Consider the following 22,653-nt stretch of genomic DNA (forward strand, 5'->3'; position numbering starts at 1 on the left):
ATTTCTCTTATTTTTAAATATAGTTTTTATTTTTCTTTCTTTTTACTCTTTAGTTATTTAGTAAGATAGCTTTTGTTGCCAAAGCAATAGACTCTAGCTAACCTAAGCAACAACAGTGACGTATTTTCAAGATAAAGATTGTCTTAGCCTTTATCTCTAGAGCCTGAGATAAAGGTTTATGTGATGATATTTATTTTGGAAAGTAATTTCATGAGGCAAGAATACAAGACAGGGAGAGTAAAGCAGAGGAGGAAGAGTCACTTATAAATACGTGTTATGGAGTCCCTACTGGTGCCTGGTTCTTAATTCTTTCAGAATCTTCTGAGGAGACTCATGAAATAAGGCAGTCCTTTCATGAGATGAAAGGGAGAGAGCATTTATCCATTGGTTTCCTTTGCTTATAGGTCAAAGGTGGTCAAAGGTGGCCCCATAGTGTTTACTACCTGCAATTCCAGATTATGCATATGTACTGTATGAGTGCAGAGTTAAGTGTGGGATTCTGACACAGCCAGAATGGCACGGTCACAGTGTGAGGGTTAACCAGTTGCACATGTGAAACTGCTTAAAGTCTCCATGGAATGGTTGTGGGAGCTGTGGCTAGAGTAAAAGGTAGAATTGAAAGGTTTTCTAATAGTGCTCAAGAGGTGTCCAGTACACTGGGATTCTTCACACTCTTGATATGCGCTCCCCTGGCCAGTTCTCTCTTTTTAAGCTCTTCCAAAAAGAAGCTATATTCCAACATTGTAGCAAGCTTTTATTGTTGCTGCCATACTGTCTCTCAAAGTTGTGAAAGCCTAGGTCCTTCACAAAAAGCTGTCTAATGTCTTAAGTAGAGCCTAATGTCATATTAAAATATGTTTGACTGGATTTTTAACTTTTTATTTCAATTATGATGAAGTACTCTCTTCCTATCCAATTGATATTGTTTAATTAATTAATTAAGACAGAATCTTGCTCTGTCGCCCAGGCTGGAGTGCTGTGGCATGATCATAGCTCACTGTAACCTCAGACTCTTGGGCTTAAGTGATTCTCCTCCCTCAGCCTCCTGAGTAGCTGGGACTATGGCATGTGCCACTATGCCTGGCTGATTTTTAAATTTTTTGTAGAGATGGAGTCTCACTATTTGCCCAGGCTTGTCTTGAACTCCTGGCCTCAAGCAATCCTCCCTCCTTGGCCTCCCAAAGTGCTAGGATTACAGGCATGAGCCACCGTGCCTGGCCCCCTTTAGTTCCCAGGAAACAAACACCCTTCAATCTTTGGGAAAAAGTTAGTCATACTCAGAAAAGGGGACATTTATTTCTTTGTAATTAGGGATAGAATGTTACATAGATTAGCAGTATCATTCATTCCATAAGTCACTTTATTTCTGCTTTGTCATAAAAATAGGAGAAGCAGGGAATTAAGAAGAGAGAAGTTGGAAGTATTGATAAGATTTTTTTCTCAGATAAACTATAAGCAAAATTCATTCAAAATGGATTAAAGTTTAATCTATATAGATTTATTATACATTTCAGAAATACTATAAGAAAATAGAAATGAATATTGTCTTTGAAGATTTTCTTAAACTTTGAAATGAAATGTTAAAAATCACTTAAAATTTAGCATACAATTACAGTTGTAATCCAACTGTAATAAGAATTAAAAGGGAAATATACATTAGGAAATACTTGTTAAAAAGTATGCAAGATAAAGATTAGTGTCTTTATTCTATAGAAACTTAAATATATTAGTAAAAAACATTAACACCCAAGTGTATTGCAAAGCAGATAATTCACAGAAGAAGGTATGCAATTCACTTCAGCTATGTCTTGCTTTGTAGCAAACGATCCCAAAGCAAGCCTCATGAAACAACAATTAAATTATTGTTATATCTCATGATTTTATGGGTCAGGACTTCAGCCAGGTCTTGGCTGGGCGATTCTTCCGCTTTATGTAGTGTTACCTGGGATCACTTGGTAGTGTTCACTTAGCAGCTGGGCTGGTTTGAAGGGCCTAAGATGGCTTCACTAACATGCCTGGTGCTTGGCAGGACAACTGTTAAGGTAAACTAGGATCTTATGGGGTTGTGGGGCGTGCTTATGTGGTCTCTTCAGCAGGGAAGTTGGACTTCCTACATAGTTTCTCAGGGCTCCAAACATGAATCCAGAAACATCTAGTCCTCTTTATGGCTAGGTCTGGAACTGGCAGAGGGTCATTTCCCTGGGATTAGCTGAAGTAGTCACAGGCCAGCCCATATTCAGGGGGAGGGGAAACAAAACCCCCTCCTCTTGATGGGAGGAGTGTCACAGAACTTGCTGTCATCTTTAATTTGCTACAGTTATTAATAACAGCAATACAAAATAAAGGCAACATTGAAATACAGCTTTTGACACATCAAATTAACAAAGAATGAAAACAAACTGTATAGATTTATAAAACCACCAGAATGATAAAACCAGTCCTGGCATGGGTGCAGTGAAACAGGCATTCTCATACATTACTGGTGGCATTGAAAGGCAGATTTCTAAAAGATCTTGGCAATATAAATCATAAATGTTAAAAATATCAATATTTGACTAAAAATTGTACTGTTTGAATTCTCAGGGAAAAAACTGTTGGCAAGGATACGCATTGTTTGTGAAAACTTGAATCAAATTTTTAACAATAGTGAATGTGCTTATGTGGACAGTTACAACCACCCATATGCAATTTTATATAGCGATTAAAAGTGATATTCACAAAGTCTATTATGTTACTACTACATATCACTCTTATTTAAAGAAATAGATTGCAAAGTTGTATTTATGGTATGATTTAAACAATTCCTAAGAATTAAAAATGCACTAGAAGAAAATACATTACAATTTAATAAGGCTTCTCTTTGTGTGATTAAATTACAGATTATTTCCACTGTGATTTTACTTGTTGAAGAAAAAAGCAATAAGTGTTTTATGACCTAGTATTCTAATTTAGAATAATTTAAGCATAAACAATTACAATAGAATGAACAGAAATATAAACCCCTTGTCATGGCCAACAAGTCCCTAGACGATCTGGCTCTATTGGCTTTTTTGTTCTTCATGTACACCAAATTCATTCCTGCCACAGGACCTTTGCAAAGTTATTTTCTGTACAGAATTCCTTTCTCTTAGATCGTGGTGTTGCTTGCATTTTTACTTCATTTAGATGCCTTTGTTTTATTCAAATGTCAAGACTTATGAGAGGGTTTCTCAGGTTATTTATGTGAAAAGACTGCTTTCTGTACCTTTCCAGTAGCTCTTTTATTTTAATCTTCAGTGCACTTATCACTATGACATAATATTATATAACTTCAACTTTACTTATTGTCTGTCTTCCTTCATTCCTCTCATGTTTTATGAGGACAGAGACTACGTTTTGTTCTTGTTGTTTTCATTGTAAAAGTTATTACAGCTTAACATTGTATGTTTTATGGCTTATGTATTTATTTGCTGTTTCCAATATCAGAATATAGTCTTGCCAGGGCAGAGATTTGATGTATCTTGCTCACTAGTGGCTTCACTAGTGCATAAAACATAATAAGCATTCAATAAGTATTTTTGGATAAATGAATGGGTTTAGGATCTTATAAAATAACTATGTTTTTGAGATATTTGTCACATATTTACCTGTCAAAACAAGTGATACCTGAAAATTGGGAACAAACATTTGTCTATTTCAAGTATAAAAGACCTTAGAGTAATTTGGTAATAAGAGCTTTAAATGCTGGAAATTAAGAAAATAGAAAAAGGCTCCTAAAAAGACACAGAAATAGATCTAAACATATAGTATGTAAAACACATTTATTTTTATGAATACTTATTACAAATATGAAAATACAGCGAATTGCTTTAGGTAAATGAGCTCCAGAAATCTTTGATATGTTTAAAGTTTGATAAAATAAGAAATGATACTTAGAACTCCTATTACATGTTTTTTTAGGACACTTATGTCTCACACCTCACTATGTTGAATTGATTTTTTCAGTTTTTTTTCTGGTCTGTTTCATTTCAGATAGTTTCTATTGCTAAATTCACTAAGTTTACCTTCTGCAGTCCCTAATCTCCTGTTAATTATATCCAGTATATTTTTCAGTTTAGATATTGCATTTTTTTTTTTTTTTTATCTCTAGAAGTTTGATTTGGGTCTTTTTAATATCTTCTATTTTTCTACTCATTATTCTCATGCTTTCTTCTACTTTCTGGACCATATAAGAGTATATTTATGATAGCTGTTTTCATGTCCTGGTCTGTATTAGTCCATTCATAACACTGCTATAAAGAACTACCCGAGACTGGATAATTTATAAAGAGAGGAGGTTTGAGTGACTCACAGTTCTGCAGGCTTAACAGGAAGCATGACTGGGAGGTCTCAGGAAACTTACAGTCATGGCAGAAGGTTAGGGGGAAGCGTGCACATCTTCACAATAGTGGAGCAGGAGAGAGAGAGAGCGAGCAAGAGTAAAGGGGGAACTGCCACACACTTTTAAACCATCAGATTTTGTGAGAACTCACTCACTATCACAAGAAAAGCAATGGGGGAGATCTGCCCCCATGATCTAATCCCCTCTTACCAGGCCCCTCCTCCAGTTCGACGTGAGATTTGGGCGGGAATACAAATCTAAACCATATCATTCCACCCTGACCCCTCCCAAATCTCATGTCCTTCTCACATTGCAAAATATAATTCTCTCTTTTCAACAGTCCCCAAGTCTTAACTCATTTCAACATTAATTCAAAAGTGCAGAGTCCAAAGTCTCATCTGAGACAAGGTAAGTCCCTTCTGCCTATGAGCTTATAAAATAAAAAAACTAGTTACTTCTAAGATGCAATGGGTATACAGGCGTTGGGTAAATGCTCCCATTCTAAATGGGAGAAATTGGCCAAAACAAAGGGGCTACAGTCCCCATGCAAGTCTGAAACCCAGCAGGGCGGTCATTAAATATTAAAGCTCCAAAATAATTTCCTTTGACTCCATGTCTCATATCCTGGGCATGCTCATTGCAAGGGGTGGGCTCCCATGGCTTTGGGCAGCTCCGCCTCTGTGGCTCTGCAGGGTACAGCTCCCATGGCTGCTTTCCCTGGCTGGTTTTGGGTGCCTTCAGCTTTTCCAGGTGCATAATGCAAGCTCTTGGTGGATCTACTATTCTGAGGTATGGAGGACAGTGGCCCTCTTCTCACAGGTTCACTTGACAGTGCTCCACTGGGGACTCTGTGTGGGGGCTCCAATCCCGCATTTTCCCTCTGCGCTGTCCTAGTAGAGGGGCTCCATGAGGGCTCCAGCCCTGCAGCAGACTTCTGCCTGGACATATAGACATTTCCATACATCCTCTGAAACCTAGGTGTAGGTTCCCAAACCTCAGTTCTTGCCTTCTGCACACCCGCAGGCCCAATATCACATGGAAGCTGCCAAAGTTTGGGATTTGCACCCTCTGAAGCCATGGCCCTAGCTATACCGTGGCCCCTTTTAGCCACAGCTGGAGCTGGAGCTGCTGGGACACAGGGTGCCATATCCTGAGGCTGGACAGAGCAGTGGGGCCCTGGGCCTGGCCCACAGAACCATTTTTCCTTCCTAGGCCTCTAGGGCTGTGATGGGATGGGCTGCCCTGAAGATCTCTGAAATACCCTGGAGACATTTTTCCCCATTGTCTTGGTTATTAACATTCAGCTTCTCATTACTTATGCAGATTTCTTCAGCTGGCTTGAATTCTTCCGTGGAAAATGGATTTTTCTTTTCTACAGCAATGGTTGGGCTGCAAATTTTCCAAACTTTTATGCTCTGCTTCCCTTTTAAATATACATTTTAATTTCAGACCATCTCTTTCTTCATACATATGAGCATACAATTTTAGAAACAGCCAAGTTACCTCTTGAATACTTTGCTGCTTAGAAATTTATCTTGCCAGATACCCTAAATAATCTCTCTCAAGTTCAAAGTTTCACAGATCTCTAGGGCATGGGCAAAAGGCTGCCAGTCTCTTTGCTAACACATAGCAAGAATGATCTTTACTCTGGTTCCCAGTAAGTTCCTCATCTCCAGCTGAGAACACCTCAGCCTGAACTCCATTATCCATATCACTGTCATCATTTTATACAAAAGCCATTCAACAAGTCTATAGGAAGTTCCAAACTTTCCCACATCTTCCTGTCTTCTTCTGAGCCCTCCAAACTGTTCCAACTTCTGCTTGTTATTTGGTTCCAAAGTTGCTTCCCTGTTTACAGGTATCTTTATAGCAGTGCCCCACTCTCCTAGTACCAATTTTCTATATTAGTCTGTTCTCACACTGCTATAAAGAACTACCTGAGACTGGGTAATTTATAAAGAAAAGAGGCTTAATTGACTCACAGTTTGCAGGCTTACCAGGAAGCGTGACTGGGAGGCCTCAGGAAACTTACAGTCGTGGGGAAAGGTGAAAGGGAAGCAGACACATCTTCACAATGACAGAACAGGAGAGAGAGTGAGCAAAGGGGGAAGTGCCACACACTTTTAAACAATCACATCTTGTGAGAACTCACTCACTATTATGAGAACAGCAAGGGGAAAATCCAACCCTGTGATCCATTTACCTCCCACCAGACTCCTCCTCTAATTCAACATGAGATTTAGGTGGAGACACAAATCCAAACTATATCATGGTCTCTAATTCTATCACCTCTATATTTCTGGGTTCACTTCTATTGACTGATTTTCCTTCCTGTTTCAGTCATATTTACCTATTTCTTATCATGCTTGTTAATTTTTAAATTGAAAGCCAGACATTGTGAGTGCTGGATTTTTTTTTTTTTTTTCATTTAGATATTTTCAGACTTTTTCTGGAACGTGATGAAGATCCTTGGAATTGGTTTGATTCTTTCAAGGGTTGATTTGCGACAGCAAGTCCTGAACAGCCTTTAGACTAGGTCTAATTTGGACCACAACTAAGGCATTTACTTTCTGAGGATGCTACTCATTGCTGTGCATGTTAGGATGGTTTTCTATTCTCACTGGTGGGAATGTGAACTATTCCTAGCCCTAGGTGCATTCTGAGGATTGTGCTGCATACTTCTTTTTACTGTTTCTTGCTAGGTATCAGTAGTTTCTTCACGTCCATGTGCAGATTACTACTTAGTGAAAGACTCACGAAAGGCTCCTCTGAGGATCTTGAGAATTCTTTCTTTCAGTTCCTCCCTTGTACTCTGCTGCACATTCTTGTCAGTCTGTTTCTCCAAATTCTGAACTCTGTCTCTCCAAGTTGGTAATACTCAGGGCTCTGTCTGGATATCCTATCCCTGTACTGTGGCGTAGAAACTTTCTCTAGCGGGGATACTTATCAGGCTCACCTTGTTTATTTCTCTTCTCTCAGAGATCACTGTTCTGCACTGCCCGTGTTCAATGTTTGAAAACTCCAATTTTATATTTTATATTTGGTTTTCTAGTTGTGTAATGTGGGAGGGTATGTCTATTTGGTTATTCTAATTATGGCTGGTTGGCCAAAGAAACACTTAATACAGAAGTATTTGAAGGATATCCCATTTATGTGATGTGTAAAATTAATAAATATAAATTTTAGATTAAGACATTATTGGTCATCAGTTTAAGGTTGGCTGTTTTTGACCTTAAAATTAGGAACACAGCAGTGGGAGAACATGATCAACTCATGGAACTGAAGGAGAGGAGATATTTAAGGGAGATTCCCTAAGGTTTGTATGCCTGGGGATGGAGTGAGGTGATGTGCTTCTCCTCCTTCTGCTGTTGTGTTGTATGCTTCTGTCTTGATGCAGAGGCAACAGCTTTCTTCCTTTTTCTGAGACATTAATACCAAGCTATGGGAAGCAGGAGTTCTGATAGATGACAGAGAAGGAGGGATTTCAGTATAAGAGCTTTAAACCTTCACAGGCTTGGAATGGAAATGACTAGGAGGGCAGAGATTGTAACTCATTCTGGGAAATATGTCAAGAAACTTCTGTTACATTAACAAAAAAGGCTGAGTGGATTATATCCTCCCTCTCTCCTTCCTTGTCTTCCCTTCTTGTGCCTCCTCTCTGCTGACTATGTGAGTTTGCCACGGGTCTGGTACTGATCCAAGAAGTAAATATTGAATGTTCTTTTTGGCAAGCAGAATGACCTTAGTAAAGTTTTCAATCTCACCATATCCATGCTCTGTGGATAAAAAGCAGTGATTGTACTACCATGCAGCCTTCTCTCAAAGCTGTTAGTACCCTCTGTCTCATTCTTGGGTAAAGCCCTTTTGGTTTCCAGCAGTAGCACTAAGAATCTGGCCTATTGTCCCCAGGCTGGAACAGCTTCTAAAGCACTGGCCATCAACTCTGTCCTACCTCAGCTGTTCTGCTGTGCGAGCTGTCTCCAGGTTAGATGAGACAGCTATGGGGCTGCGTTTCTCCTACCTCTTCCTGCCTTTCTAACTGTATTGAGTTGACTAATGTCTCCCCAAATTCATGTCCACCTAGAACCTGTGAATGTGACCTTATTTGGAAATGGGGTCTTTGAAGATGTAGTCAAATTAAGATGAAGTCATACTGGATTAGGGTGAGTCCTAAATCCAATACGACTGGTATCCTCATAAGAAGAGGGAAATTTGGCCACAGAGACCCAGACATACAGGGTAGAAGATTGTGTAAAGACAGAAGCAGAGACTGGAGTAATATGTTTCCAAGTTGGCAGCAACCAGAATCTAGGAAGAGGCAACAGCCTAAAGAGAGAGCATGGCCCTGCCAACTCCTTGATTTCCAATTTCTAGCCTCCAGAGCTGTGAGAAAGCAAACGTTTGTTGTTTTAAGCCACCACTTTGTGGTACTTTGTACAGCCCATCCCAGGGAGGCCTTTCTCACTTCCCCTGTTCTTCTCTTGACCCTGTAGCAGAATCCTTTTCTGAGGAGTTAAACTGCTTAAGCTCAGGCATCTTTCATTTCACTAAAAACTGAGAAAGTTAATAAATTATTTGTATTGCTTTGCAAGGGTAGTGCTTTGAAATCAGAGTGACAGCTTGCTACCCTGATAATTTTTCTACCATCAGTACTATCAAATTTCTTTCCATTTAATAAAGTATAAAATTACTTTAATCTCTTAATTCTCTTGAGTAATTTTCATAAAACAGCCAATAGTTTAAAAAACAATTTATGAAAGGAATAAGATTGGGAGTAACTTTAAATCCAGAAATCAAGATGAAGAAGGCCATTATTTAGATCATCTGTACTTTTTAAAAAAAATTTTATCTACAATATTGGAAAAGCAAAACTAAGCCTTTAAGAACAATTCAGTGAACAAACAAACATAATATAGCAAAATGTCTCCAAACTTAAATTGGAAGCAGGAACAAAGAGAGAAAAAAATAGCTTTCGACAGCAGGCCCCCCATGTCCCCTCCAATCAGTTATAATATCCGTTGGCCATTCCCATTGCACAAATAAGCAGGAACATTCTGAGAGCCAAAACCAAATTGTTTAATAAAAAGTATGAGGGCACATATGATGGTCTCACGTCTATGAACTGAAAATTGAAAACTCAAAATGGGCAAGTTGGAAAACTCGACAACAAACTATTATTAAAAAATGAAAAAGGGAAAAGAAAATGCTTAACAGTGAAACCTAACATTGTGGAGATATCTGTTAAAGTAATTAATAAGGAAAACAGAACTAGTATGTTTAAACTTACTTTTGATGCTTTGGCTCTAAGAAGGGGAAGAGACTTAGCATCGTTTAAACTGTAATCATTCTTTAAAAACTTGTGTTTGATAAACAGGCTGTGGAAGAATATGTAAACACATATGCATGTGTGCTTCTCCCCACATCAGGTCACCAAATTCCCCCCTGTAACCTTCTTTTCTAGCCTGACAAGTGGCTGATTTTTTCTGCCACTTATTCCTTGGGGCCTCTGTCCTTGCTGTGCTCTGACCTGCATTACAGGGATGGTGAAGCTGTGTTATACTACTCATCTAGGAAGTCAGGAAGGTGCTGGAGGTGAAAAGAAGGGGGACTTAGTAGGTTTGAGAGCTTCCAGGAAAAGGGAGTAGGAATATTGTAAGAAAAGTAACTTCTTATACAAGTGAGCACAGTTGTGGCATTATTGAATGGCATTGAAAATGGAAAGCCCTAAGTGGCATCAAAAAATGTTTACTTGAAAAACAGAGTGAAGGCGTGCTGTAATTAGGTAGTAACCTAAGAAAGAAGTATGGGCCCCATTTTGGGTTAGTAACTACAGAGTGAGTTCAAAAAGGAAAGACAATAAAAAGAAAAATTAGTTTAACACTTCATGGTTCTTAGAATCATATTTATCACAGAGTGAACGGAAAGTTTTAATGAAGTTTTCTTACTCCTGGTTTAGATCTGTCTCCCTAGTGCACTGTTACTTTTTCTTTCGTGGATTGGGTCTTTATTTTATTTCTACAAGAAAAAATAACACATGATTTCATTTAAAAATTTTTAATAATACATAGATACGTAAAGATGAAAAATCTTTCCCTCCTTCTCCTCTGACCCAATTCTGTAGTTTGTTTTCTATGCACATATAAATATATTTATACATATTTATGTGTGTTTATATAAATGGCATCGTTGTTCTGTAACTTACTTTTTCCACCTAACATATCATTGACATCTTTCTTTGTGAGCATATACAGAATTACCTTATTATTTATAATAGCTATGTGGTATTCCATTGTATGGATGATTTTAATTTGTTTAATGGAACCCCTATTGATTATGAATAATCCTTCAGTTATTCTCATGGTTACCCCTGTAACTTTAAGTAATATATTTCTCCTTCCTGATTTCTCATCTTTGGACAATAACTATTGATTCCTGCTATAATAGAAGAATTTTGTGTATTACTTCTGCCTCCCACATTCCTTCCTATTCTTCTTTCTGATTTTTGATTATATTATTATTTTTACATCATCAAGATTTATAATATTTAGATTCTATTCAGTAACTATAATTTAGTCCTCTGTGCTTTGTTTATAGGTTGATTATAAATTTAAACCTAATAAAGTATATAATGAGTCTGTTTATACAAACAGGATTCATTGCAGAAATAAGTAGTGTAATAGGGGGTATAATTCTCTATACTATAATAGATGATATAATCCTTTGAAGGTGGTATAATCCTCTGTCACACTGCTGATTGATAGAGACTATTTCAAGTCAGAATCCTACAAATTCTTGGCTGGGTGTGGTGGCTTACACCTGTAATCCCAGCACTTTGGGAAGTTGAGGCAGGAGGATTGTTTGAGGCCAGGAGTTTGAGACAAGCCTAGGCAACATAGCAAGACCCCATCTCTACAAAAAAAAGAAAAAAGAAAAAAGAAAAAATCAGCCAGATGTGGCAGCATGTGCCTATAGTCCTACCTACTTAAGAGACTGAGGCAGGAAGATGGCCTGGGCCCAGGAGTTGGAAGCTACAGTGAGCTGTAATCATGCCGCTGCTCTCTAGCCTGGGTGACAGAGTAAGACCCTATGTCTTAAAAAAACAATTCTACGAACTCTCTTTTAGTTTCATACCATGACCACACTAAAAAAGCTCTTTTAAACTGTGCACAGTCAGAAAACCACCAATAGAGAATCAAGTGTCACAGTGTTTTTCTGTGGTTTAATTCCCAGCTAGTTAACAAATGTGTTCAGTAGGGATTCACAAATTAGGTCACACAAGTGAAAGTAATAATTGTGGATTATACCATGGAGACGGTGAATCAGGGGGTACTAGCCTCTATTGGGCTGAACACATCCAGAAGGCTTAATTCTTTCCCAGAAGGATAGGCTCAGCTTCCTTAAGTGGAATTTAGTATCTGAGATGTATCTCCAGCCCTTTCCCCCAGGAAGTTCTGAGGTGTGGATGGACTATTTAATTAATGATGGTGTCATGTTTAATAAATCCCAAAATACTACAGGACCAAGGGAAAATTAAAGATGTGCAAATTTCTTTATCAAAGATCGAATGTATTATCTCCTTATTTTCTTTCATTCTTGAGTTTTTGTCTAAATGAGCCGGAGGCTAGCAGTTACTGATGAATCACTTTAACTACAGCTGGTCACTCTTTGTACAAACTTACCTTTGTATGTAACATAACCAGAGGCATCAGAGTTCACCCTAGCCAGGATCCTCTCATGCATCTGAAGGTGTAACAGTATGAGAAACTGAAGTCAGTGTTACCGGGATTGGGCGGATGTTTGAGGTGTGGGGAGGAGTCGTATTAACACATTCAGCATTGTGTTCTGGAGGATCTTCTACATCCATAACAGTTCCTTGCCTGCATTACTTACCTTTGCCTTTAACAAATGGATGGATATTGGTTTAATGTCCGACCTATCTAGTGTAAACTTTGCTACTTAGCAGTAGTTTTTACTTTCTTCTTTTTACCCCAAGGTTAATAAGTTTTGAGCAGCTACTGATAGTATTGGTTTGATCTTCTACAGCAGCAAAGAATAGTCACTTGAGATCTGTGGCCTAGGTTTGGCCTATTCCTCAGGGCTCCACTGACCTTGAAGGCCTTGTTTGATCAGTGCTGGCATTGACCTAGAAACTTCAGTTGTCTTCCTCCTTAATGGACTTGTCAAGCCCTTCCTGCAGTTGATCACTCCTGGCAGTTAACTTGAGTTGAAGTCGTGTATGAAATGCCTTATTCTGAAGTAGAGCTGAGACCCTTAGATAACCACCGATTTTCTTTTAGATGTGTCTAGAGAAGATATTGTTAAACTCAGCAACAGAAGCCCTATAATTACTTTGTTAGCTGGATTCCAGCAGGCATAACGTAGCTTGCTGGGTGGCATAGCCCTATGACAGCTTGTACTAAAGCAGACCCAAACGTGTTCTATCAGGAAATCTTTAGATCTCCATCCAAAATGCAATCGGCACTACACTAGAAAACTTGCTTGTCTCTCTTGGATTCTATAAGACGCATAGGACATTTTCTCCTTAAAAGTTCAAGATTGGAATCTACTCTGGCAATGTGGTGGGCTGGGGGCATATGTGCAAAGGGCAATTAATTATTTGTTTAAAATGAAGTGCCATGTATTCATGTATTTATAGGCGCAAAAGGGGTTTTACATTAAAAAGTTAAGTGTCCTTTCTAACCCTTCCACTTTTCTTACTCAAACCTTTAAAGTTTGCCACTGATACAATGATCTTGAGTGTCTTTCCAGATACATTCAGTATACACGCAGCATGTACCATATGCTTACACTTACATTTAAGCATATGGTAGCATACATATATTCATACTGTTCTGCACTTTAAAAAATAACTTAATGGTCTGTCTTGGTCATTACTTAACATTTACAGAACTCATTCATTATTTTTTGTGGTTACATACTATCCCATTATTTGGATATAAAATAATGTCACTGATGAAAATTTAGGTTGTTTCCAACCTTATACTATTAAAATAATATGTTAATAATCATTTGTATGAATTTTATTTACTACATATGTGACTATATCTATAAGGTAAATTCTTGGAAGTAACATTTCTGGGTCCAAGTTGTGTGCATTTTAAATTTTGATAGTTTTTGCCAAACTGCTGTTCAGGGATCTTATGCTAATTTAAACTCCCCTGCCCCAGCAATGTATGAGAGTGCCTGCTTGTTTTATCCATGTCTTTGTCTATATAGTCCCTTTCATACTTTTTGATCTTTGCCAATCTGATAGGTAAAAAATGTTATCACAGTTTTTAATTTGCATTTTTCTTATGGCTAACATTGAACATATTTTTATCTACGTGTATTTCCTCTTCAGTAAACTATCTGTATATCCTTTGCTCATTTTCCTATTGGGCTGTTGGACCCCTTCCTGTTGATTTGGTGGAACTATTTATATTTTGAGGAAATTAAAGCTATTTTATATTGAAAGAAATTAGTTATTTTCTATGATATGAGCTACAAATCCTTTTTCACATTTTGATATGTCTTTTGACTTTATGGTGTTGAGTTTATTTGCATGCAGTAGAATTTACCAGTCTTTTATGGCTTCTGGGTTTTTATCATATTTTTAAAAAATGTGTTCTCCTGTATTTTCATCTAGCACATTTAGGTTTTTTTTTTTCTCATTTAAATATTTCTTATTTTGGTCTTAGGTGAAGGGCATTCTATTTAGATAACTGGAAGAGTTTTGGCTGTGAGGAAGTATTCTCTTTATAGTTAGTGTTGTCTGGGTTATAACAGCTGGAAATTTCTTATTAATTTCTCTTCTGCAGTGACAGAGTGAAGCATCATGCTTTGTAGTGAATGGACAGCAAGGAGTCCTAATAGCTGAAGTGTAGCTGGACATGGAACAATTTTAATTTACAAGACTACTGGCAATTTCACAGGGCAGGTCAAGACTGGCCAAGCTGCCAGAAGTTAGTTTTTGGGGCAGTAGTAAAGACCACTTCAAAGGCAGTCTCAGCATGGTCAAAGCTCCAAGAAGAGAGCATTAACAGAGGTGATTTTAGCATTTGGAGAACTCCAGGTGAGCTATGGTGTTCATGAAGGACTTGAGTTGCTTGTGGACTTCTCTCCTGAGGTAGCTGCAGATTACCTCATTGACTCTGTTTATTGAGTACAAAAGAGGGGCTCCAAGGAATTGAGTGCAGTGGTTCTCAACTCTGGCTACTGTGCTGGAATCTGCTAGGTAGATTCTGACTTAATTGATCTGAGGTGAGACACCAGCAACAACATTTTGAAAACTCCACAGGTGGTTCTAATGTGCAGCTCGGATTGAGACTATTGTTCATGCAGTCATTTTGCTGTCTCTTTGAGTCAGGGATTGCAGTACATGCCTCAGTGCTTCCAAAATGTGCATACAAATCACCTAGGGATTACGTTTTGGTTTTTTTTTTTTCCAGTTTGATTAGAATTTGGCGGGCTTTTTTTTTTTTTTTTAATTATACTTTATGTTCTAGGGTACATGTGCACAATGTGCAGGTTTGTTACATATGTATACATGTGCATTGTTGGTGTGCTGCACCCATTAACTTGTCATTTATATTACGTATATCTCCTAATGCTATCCCACCCTGCTCCGCCCACCCCACAACAGGCCCCGGTGTGTGATACTTCCCTTCCTGTGTCCAAGTGTTCTCACTGTTCAGTTCCCACCTATGAGTGAGAACATGTGGGTTTGGTTTTCTGTTCTTGTGATAGTTTGCTGAGAATGATGGTTTCCAGCTGCATCCATGTCCCTACAAGAGACATGAACTCATCCTTTTTTATGGCTGCATAGTATTCCATGGTGTATATGTGCCACATTTTCTTAATCCAGTCTGTCATTGATGGACATTTGGGTTGGTTCCAAGTCTTTGCTATTGTGAATAGTGCCGCAATAAACATACGTGTGCATGTGTCTTTATAGCAGCATGATTTATAATCCTTTGGGTATATACCCAGTAATAGGATGGCTGGGTCAAATGGTATTTCTAGTTCTAGATCCTTGAGGAATTGCCACACTGTCTTCCACAATGGTTGAACTAGTTTACAGTCCCACCAACAGTGTAAAAGTGTTCCTATTTCTCCACATCCTCTCCAGCACCTGTTGTTTCCTGACTTTTTAATGATCGCCATTCTAACTGGTGTGAGACGGTATCTCGCTGTGGTTTTGATTTGCATTTCTCTGATGGCTAGTGATGATGAGCATTTTTTCATGTGTCTGTTGGCTGCATAAATATCTTCTTTTGAGAAATGTCTGTTCATATCCTTTGCCCACTTTTTGATGGGGTTGTTTGTTTTTTTCTTGTAAATTTGTTGGAGTTCTTTGTAGGTTCTAGATATTAGCCCTTTGTCAGATGAGTAGATTGCAAAAATTTTCTCCCATTCTGTAGGTTGCCTGTTCACTCTGATGGTAGTTTCTTTTGCTGTGCAGAAGCTCTTTAGTTTAATTAGATCCCATTTGTCAATTTTGGCTTTTGTTGCCATTGCTTTTGGTGTTTTAGACATGAAGTGCTTGCCCATGCCTATGGCCTGAATGGTATTGCCTTGGTTTTCTTCTAGGGTTTTTATGGCTTTAGGTCTGACATTTAAGTCTCTAATCCATCTTGAATTAATTTTTGTGTAAGGTATAAGGAAGGGATCCAGTTTCAGCTTTCTACTTATGACTAGCCAGTTTTCCCAGCACTGTTTATTAAATAAGAAATTCTTTCTCCATTTCTTGTTTTTGTCAGGTTTGTCAAAGATCAGATGGTTGTAGATGTGTGATATTATTTCTGAGAACTCTGTTCCATTCCATTGGTCTATATCTCTGTTTTGGTACCAGTACCATGCTGTTTTGGTTACTGTAGCCTTGTAGTATAGTTTGAAGTCAGGTAGCGTGATGCCTCCAGCTTTGTTCTTTTGGCTTAGGATTGTCTTGGCAATGCAGGCTCTTTTTAGAGATTATGTTTTAAATGCCGAATCAGGAGGTCTGGGGTGGGGCTTGAAATTCTGCATGTCTGTCTTAATAAGCTCGCAGCTCATGCTGTGACTGGTCCCCAGAGCACACTTGAGTGGCTTGAGTTTGTTATTTAAAGTGCAAAGCACTGGCCCACACCAGTCCACGAGAGTCAATAAGGCATGGTCCTGCTCTCTTGCAGAATTTGCTTTGTGTACTAGAAAGAATACTCAGGTCAAGAGATCCACTTTCCACTTCCTGCTCTGCCTCCAACTAATTAGTGTAAGATAAGTTTCTTAGAAGTGCTTTAGTTCTTCACCCTCTTATCTCTAAAATGAGAGGCTTGAATTGGATAAACTTGAAGGTTCCCTTTGTTCTTAAATCCTCTCATGCTTGTCCAGGATGTTTTCAGACTCTATCTGGATCAGGTTTTTACGTGGAATGGAATCTGGATCCTATAAAGACCCTGTCATCCTTTAGAGAATGGAGGCCTAGGCCATAAGCTTATGATCTAGTGGGAGAAATAAAACTAACAAATGTTAAAAAAATTAAAGAAGAGTTAAATGTTCAAGTGTAAGCTATGATAAGTACAAAAAGAATACAGGGAAACTAGAGAGGAGTGTTAAGTGAAACTGTCAGGAAAACTTCATTGCCAAGGGGAAATTTGAGTTAACATCGTTTACTGGGCTAGATGACTGCAGGGCTAACACAGAGTGGTGGTCCTCATGCTTTTGAGTTTCCTTGTCTCTAAAAAAGCATCCTTCAACAGTGAAGAACAAAACATATTTTTCTGCCTTAAATTAAAACAAAGTAGGAGAAAGACCTAGTTCTGTGGAAGTGTTTAAAGGGAAATCAAAATCCAAAAAACTCTATATTTAATTTTTCAAGGCTAATCTTGACTGAAAAGATTGATACTGAAAAAAAAATCACCACTACCAAATATAGAGCAAAAAAACCAGTGTACCTCCCTATCGATAATAAAAAATGGTTTTAGAAATTACCTAAAATGTAAGTAAATTCCTCAAATGATAAGCAATATTGAAAGTGACATATTCTTTATCTTAACTCATTGGGAAAGAGACCAGATAATTTATTTAGATTTTATAACATAGGTGCACAAGAATTTTTGACTCACCTCTTTTAATGTCAAAGGAGATATATTTTGCATTCTAATTAGAATTTTACTAAATTTTATGTTCTCTTAAGAGGAGGTTGTGTGATCAGGGCTCAGGTATAGAAAAATAAAAAATACAGCAGTTACCCTCATTTAATGAATTATATTTAGTACACACAGTGCAGCTCTGTGTTCTCTGAATATCCTGAGAGTTTCGGTTTTTATCTCTGTGGCTAGATCATTTTGAAATTGCAGACTTTGAGTAATTTTTCTCACAAACACGTGCTATTATAGTTTTACTGTATAGTCATGCTGCATAGTGACATTTTGGTCAAGGGCAGAGCACATGTACAATGTTCCTATAAGATTATAATACTGTATTTTTGCTGTACATTTTCTTTGTTTAGATATGCTTAGATACAGAAATACTTACCATTTTGTTACAATTGCCTGCAATTAATACAGTAACATGCTGTACAGGTTTGCAGCCTAGGAGCAAGCAACTATGTCATATAGCCTACCTATGTAGGAGGCCATACCATTTGGGTTTGTGTAAGCACAGTCTATGATGTTTGTACAATGATAAAATAGCCCAATGATGTTTCTCAGAAGGTATTCCTGCTGTTAAGTGATGCATAACTGTATATGGTAAATCTTTTATATAATCAACTATTGATTATCTATCACAGTGAGATTGACAATGCAATAGAAATCTTCTATTTTTAAGCTGTTAAATACAATTTATGTTACTAAATAGCAAAATTATTTTGGTTGCAAGTGACAGAAAACCCAACCCATTGGGTGAAGCAAAGAAGGGATGTTTTGGGGACATGTAATTGAAAAATCTGAGGTAGAACTAGTTTCAGATATGGTTGGTATAAATAATGTAGTCAGAATCTGGTTTCTCTGCATCTCATGGTCTTGCTTTCCTCTGAGTTGCGGAGGAATTACATGATGCCTGCCAGTTTTTTTTTTTTTTTTTTTTTTTCTTTTTTTGTGGTCTGTCTGGCTCAAACCTAGTGGAAAAGAGAACAGCCATCTTTCCCAAACCCCCCAAACCAAATCCCGAATTTCATCCCATTGGCTGTGATTGTAGATCATTTGTCCTCCAGAGTCTCTGAGGCCAGCAGTACTGATTGGCAAGATTGGAGACCTGTGTCTATCCCTGGAGCTGTAATTAGTGGAACAGTAGCCAATGCTCCTCTAAGGAACCATTCCCTTCTCAATCAGGAAATGGTTCCTTAGAGGAGCAATTAGTACTGCTCCAAAAGAAGGAAGAATTGATGTTTGATGTGAAAGTGGCAATGACAACAGTCACTACATATATCTTTCTCAGTTTAAGCCAATGTTAAATTTACATTTTTCTAAATACAAAGATTTCAATGGTGGAAGACCATTACAGGATCTGCTTTGTGGTGAGATAGTGTAGAGCTGGAATTTAAAACAGTAATTCCATCTACAAAATGGATATCCTTAATGAAATAATTAAAAGTGACAGTATTGGATATCTGATGGCCTACTTTCCAGGCGGGAATGATATTAAAAATATTTAACAACCTGTGACAGCGGCATCGACCAATCAGAATGAGTTGGATCCAAACAATCAAAACTGGTGCTGACAACAACTAGCCAGTGCAGCCCCATGAGTGAGAGCTGGCAGTTTGTCAGCACAACTTACTGGGAGGCATTCTTAAGGTGCTGCCAAGTGTCTCAAAAAATAGAGTTACTGTATTAGTTTCCTAGGTATGTTGTAACAAGGTACCACAGACTTAAAGTAACAGAAATTTATTCTCTCACAGTTCTGGAGGTAAGAAGTCTGAAATCAAGATGTTGGCAGGGTCCTGCTCCCACCAGAGGCTCCAGGGAAGGACCATTCCTTACTGCTTCTAGCTTCCAGTGGCTGATGGCAATCCTTGGCATTCTTTAGCTCCTAGATGCTAGAAGACTGGAGCGGTGGCTCCAGTCTTCATCTTCACATGGCTTTCTTCCCTGTTTGTGTCACTGCATCCAAATTTCCCTCTTCTTATAGGAAGATTAACCCCTTAGTCCTTATTGTTATTTTAATTCTATTAAAATGTAAATGTTGGTGTGACAATTTGGTGGGGAATTAATATTTATTGGCATGTATGTTTGTGCTTGGGGAGGTATTATATTCTTACACATGATTTTATTGAATTCAAACAAGTGTTACCTTAAAAAAATGGAACTGGCCACAATTAGATGAACATCATTCATTAGTGTATTTAAGAGCAAGTACAAGAAGCAGGAGACAAATACTGGTAAAGGGCTCAGAAGCCATATCTTGTAAGGAGTATTTGCATATGGTGGTCATTTCTTCAGCTCTTGGAAGAACAGCTGTGTGGAAAAGGGATTAGACTTCAGAGGGCAGAACTAAGTAAGTTAAAGTTAAAGGATGTGAAATACAGGACAAAACTTTCTTAATGTACAATGCAATAAAATGGAAATGACCGCTGTGTAAGGGAGTAACAAGCCCAAGTTCCTGGAGGTGCTCAGGCAGTTGCTGAGATGCATAATTACCTTTCTGGGACATTTTCATAGAGATCTAGCCGTGAGAAAGAAATTGAAATGGAAGCTGTCTTGCAGCTTTGAGATCTATTGCAAGTCCTGAAATTGTTCTCTATGGGTAGGCCATGAAAATCAATATTAATTATGTGACAAGCTATTTCTATAAGCTTAATTTTTGTTCTGTGATCTTGGTGCTATGGACTAGTGAGGAAAAAAAGGGAAAGATTTAATCTAGGAGGGGGAAACATCATTAATAAATAAGAAAGGTAGGAGAATAAAACTTGCATTTATTGAGTACTTACTATGTGCAGGGTGTTGGACTAGTCTCTTTATCCATATAGTCTCATCTCATTTAGTACATTTAGTTTTTCACTGATCAGTTTGGAACTTATGGGAAGTGGTTGTTAAAATGATGAATTCTTAAAATAATTGACTTTTTCTTATATATTTTTTGGTGGTAAAACACAGGACTGTTCTGATGGCTACCTGTGCAAAATACACTTTCAAATTAAGAGTGGGTCTGTGATGTCACATCCAGGAGCATCTACCCATGGACAGACATGTCCTCCCATGGAGGTGAGTAGTTTAATGTGTCACGCTCTTCTTTTCAGTCTCCATAAAGTATACATTTAAAAATGTATGCTTTAATGAATCCATTGCATTCCATCCTATGGAAGCACCACAATTATATCGCACTCATATTGAAATAAAATACTTTAATTCTGTTAAGTAAATATTTTAAAAACTTTAAACTTCTTCCCATTGGAGAGATATCCAATTGCCATTGGATCCTGGGCCTGTTGTAGCAGGAGAAGGAGGTATTTTCCTATGTAATACTGAAAGCAAGAATTGTAGTAAAGTTATAGAAGATCCACTCTGACTCCAGATTGTAGTGAGCCATCATACTTTTGGTTTCTCTTGGACCGGAATACCACAGATGCCTCTGTTGTCTATTTATTTATTTTTTCCAAGTAAAATTCCCTGAAGATAATATAGCCCTAGCCCCAGGCTGCTTAATACTTGATTGGAGACCTTTTTGCCTGCTCTGCCTTTATTCCCTTTTCCCTTGAAAATATGTTGAATCTGGATCTTATTCCTTAGGAGACTTTAACCTTGACTTGAAAATCTTGCTAAACCAAATTTTATTATGGTACTAATGACTGAGTGGTTTTCTGAGATATTTTCAATTTTCTTTTTATTGAAATGCAAACAACCTTATTGTATTTCTTGTGAAAAAAATTGTATATGCCCATTATAAAAATAAATAATAGAGAAATATATAAAAAGGATTTTAAAATGTCCCATATGTCCTTCAGTAGTTTACCACTGGTAACATTTTAGTAAGTATCCTTTCACATATTTCTATCATGTACACACATATACATACTTGTTTTTTTTTTTTTTTTTTCTCAATGAACGAGTATATCACGGACATCTTTCCATGTCAGTACATGCAGATTTCCATAGTTCTCTATAGTGACTCCATTCCATTCCATCCTATGGAAGCACCACAATTATATGGCACTCATATTGAAATAGAATACTTGACTTTTCAAAGAGGATTGGTGAGGACCTAATTATTTCAACACAAAAGAAGAAATCACTAGTGTTTGAATTCTGAGCATCCTGGGAAAATGAAAGAGGTGACTTTTTTTTTGTGCAGGAAGAACTGTTTCCCAGAACATGTTAAATCAGGCCCATTTGCCAATCAGACATCAGCCCCCTTGCCTGTATATGATGCTGGCCTGCAAGTAACTTTCACCTATTTATAATTTGGTTTGCAAGTTATTCTTGAGAGTATTGTGCTTGGTAATAAGCTAAGTGCCCCCAGATGGGTGCTTGAATCTTGATTACTGCTTCATGGTTCCAATAACCAACATCAAATTTGAAGCCAAGCATATTAGGAAGCTTTTCAATTCATTATATATTAACTTAAAAAAAGTTTTAAAAATTAACATAGAAATGATGATTTCAAAAATGAATTACTAGTTTTTGCCTAACAAGTTGGCAGAGATTTGAAAAGCACTAAAAAGTGGTGTTGACAGTGTGAGGGAACTGACACTTTCTGGTTGATGTTTTAACTTCACAAAGTTTAAAGATGTGCACATACTATGAATAATCTAGTCCAATTCTAGGAATTTAGCCTCATAAAATGTAATTTTTTTCAACATTTTTCATTTCCAACATTTCCCAATAAATTTGAAACATATGGAAAAGTTGAAAGAATTTTGCAGTGAATATCTATATACTTAAACCACCTAAAGTCTACCATTAACATTTTGCTGTGCTTGCTTTATTTTATGTTGATCCCTCTATTTATACATCTTATTTTTTGATGCAATAATTTTAATCAAAGTAAATTGCATACAAGTACTCATAAAATATTTGAGTACACAAAGATTTACCTGCAAGTATATTCATTTCACTCTTATTTATAATAGGAAAAATGAAAATAATGGAAATATACAATAGTAATGGATTGCTTAATTATGGCACATCTCTAGATGGATGCAGTCATTAAAAATGATATTCTCGGTGACTGTTTAATTACACAGGTTAAATGTTCATGTAGGCCGGGCACAGTGGCTCAACGCCTGTAATACTAGTACTTTGAGAGGCCGAGGCAGGCGGATCACCTGAGCTTAGGAGTTAAAAGACCAGCCTGGTCAACACAGTGAAACCCCATCT

At 37.6% G+C, this 22,653-nt stretch overlaps 1 long non-coding RNA gene across 1 annotated transcript in view; it reads left to right on the forward strand.

Annotated features, from left to right (window-relative positions):
* Positions 1-22,653, forward strand: part of LOC105550612 — a 96,815-nt gene that overhangs the window by 64,982 nt on the left and 9,180 nt on the right. The window contains exon 3 of the long non-coding RNA XR_001007750.1: positions 20,434-20,545. This is a non-coding gene — a long non-coding RNA (uncharacterized LOC105550612). The remainder of the gene's footprint in view (positions 1-20,433; positions 20,546-22,653) is intronic.

The sequence above is a fragment of the Mandrillus leucophaeus genome, unplaced genomic scaffold (assembly GCF_000951045.1).
Source record: "Mandrillus leucophaeus isolate KB7577 unplaced genomic scaffold, Mleu.le_1.0 Scaffold491, whole genome shotgun sequence".
Classification (NCBI taxonomy): domain Eukaryota; kingdom Metazoa; phylum Chordata; class Mammalia; order Primates; family Cercopithecidae; genus Mandrillus; species Mandrillus leucophaeus.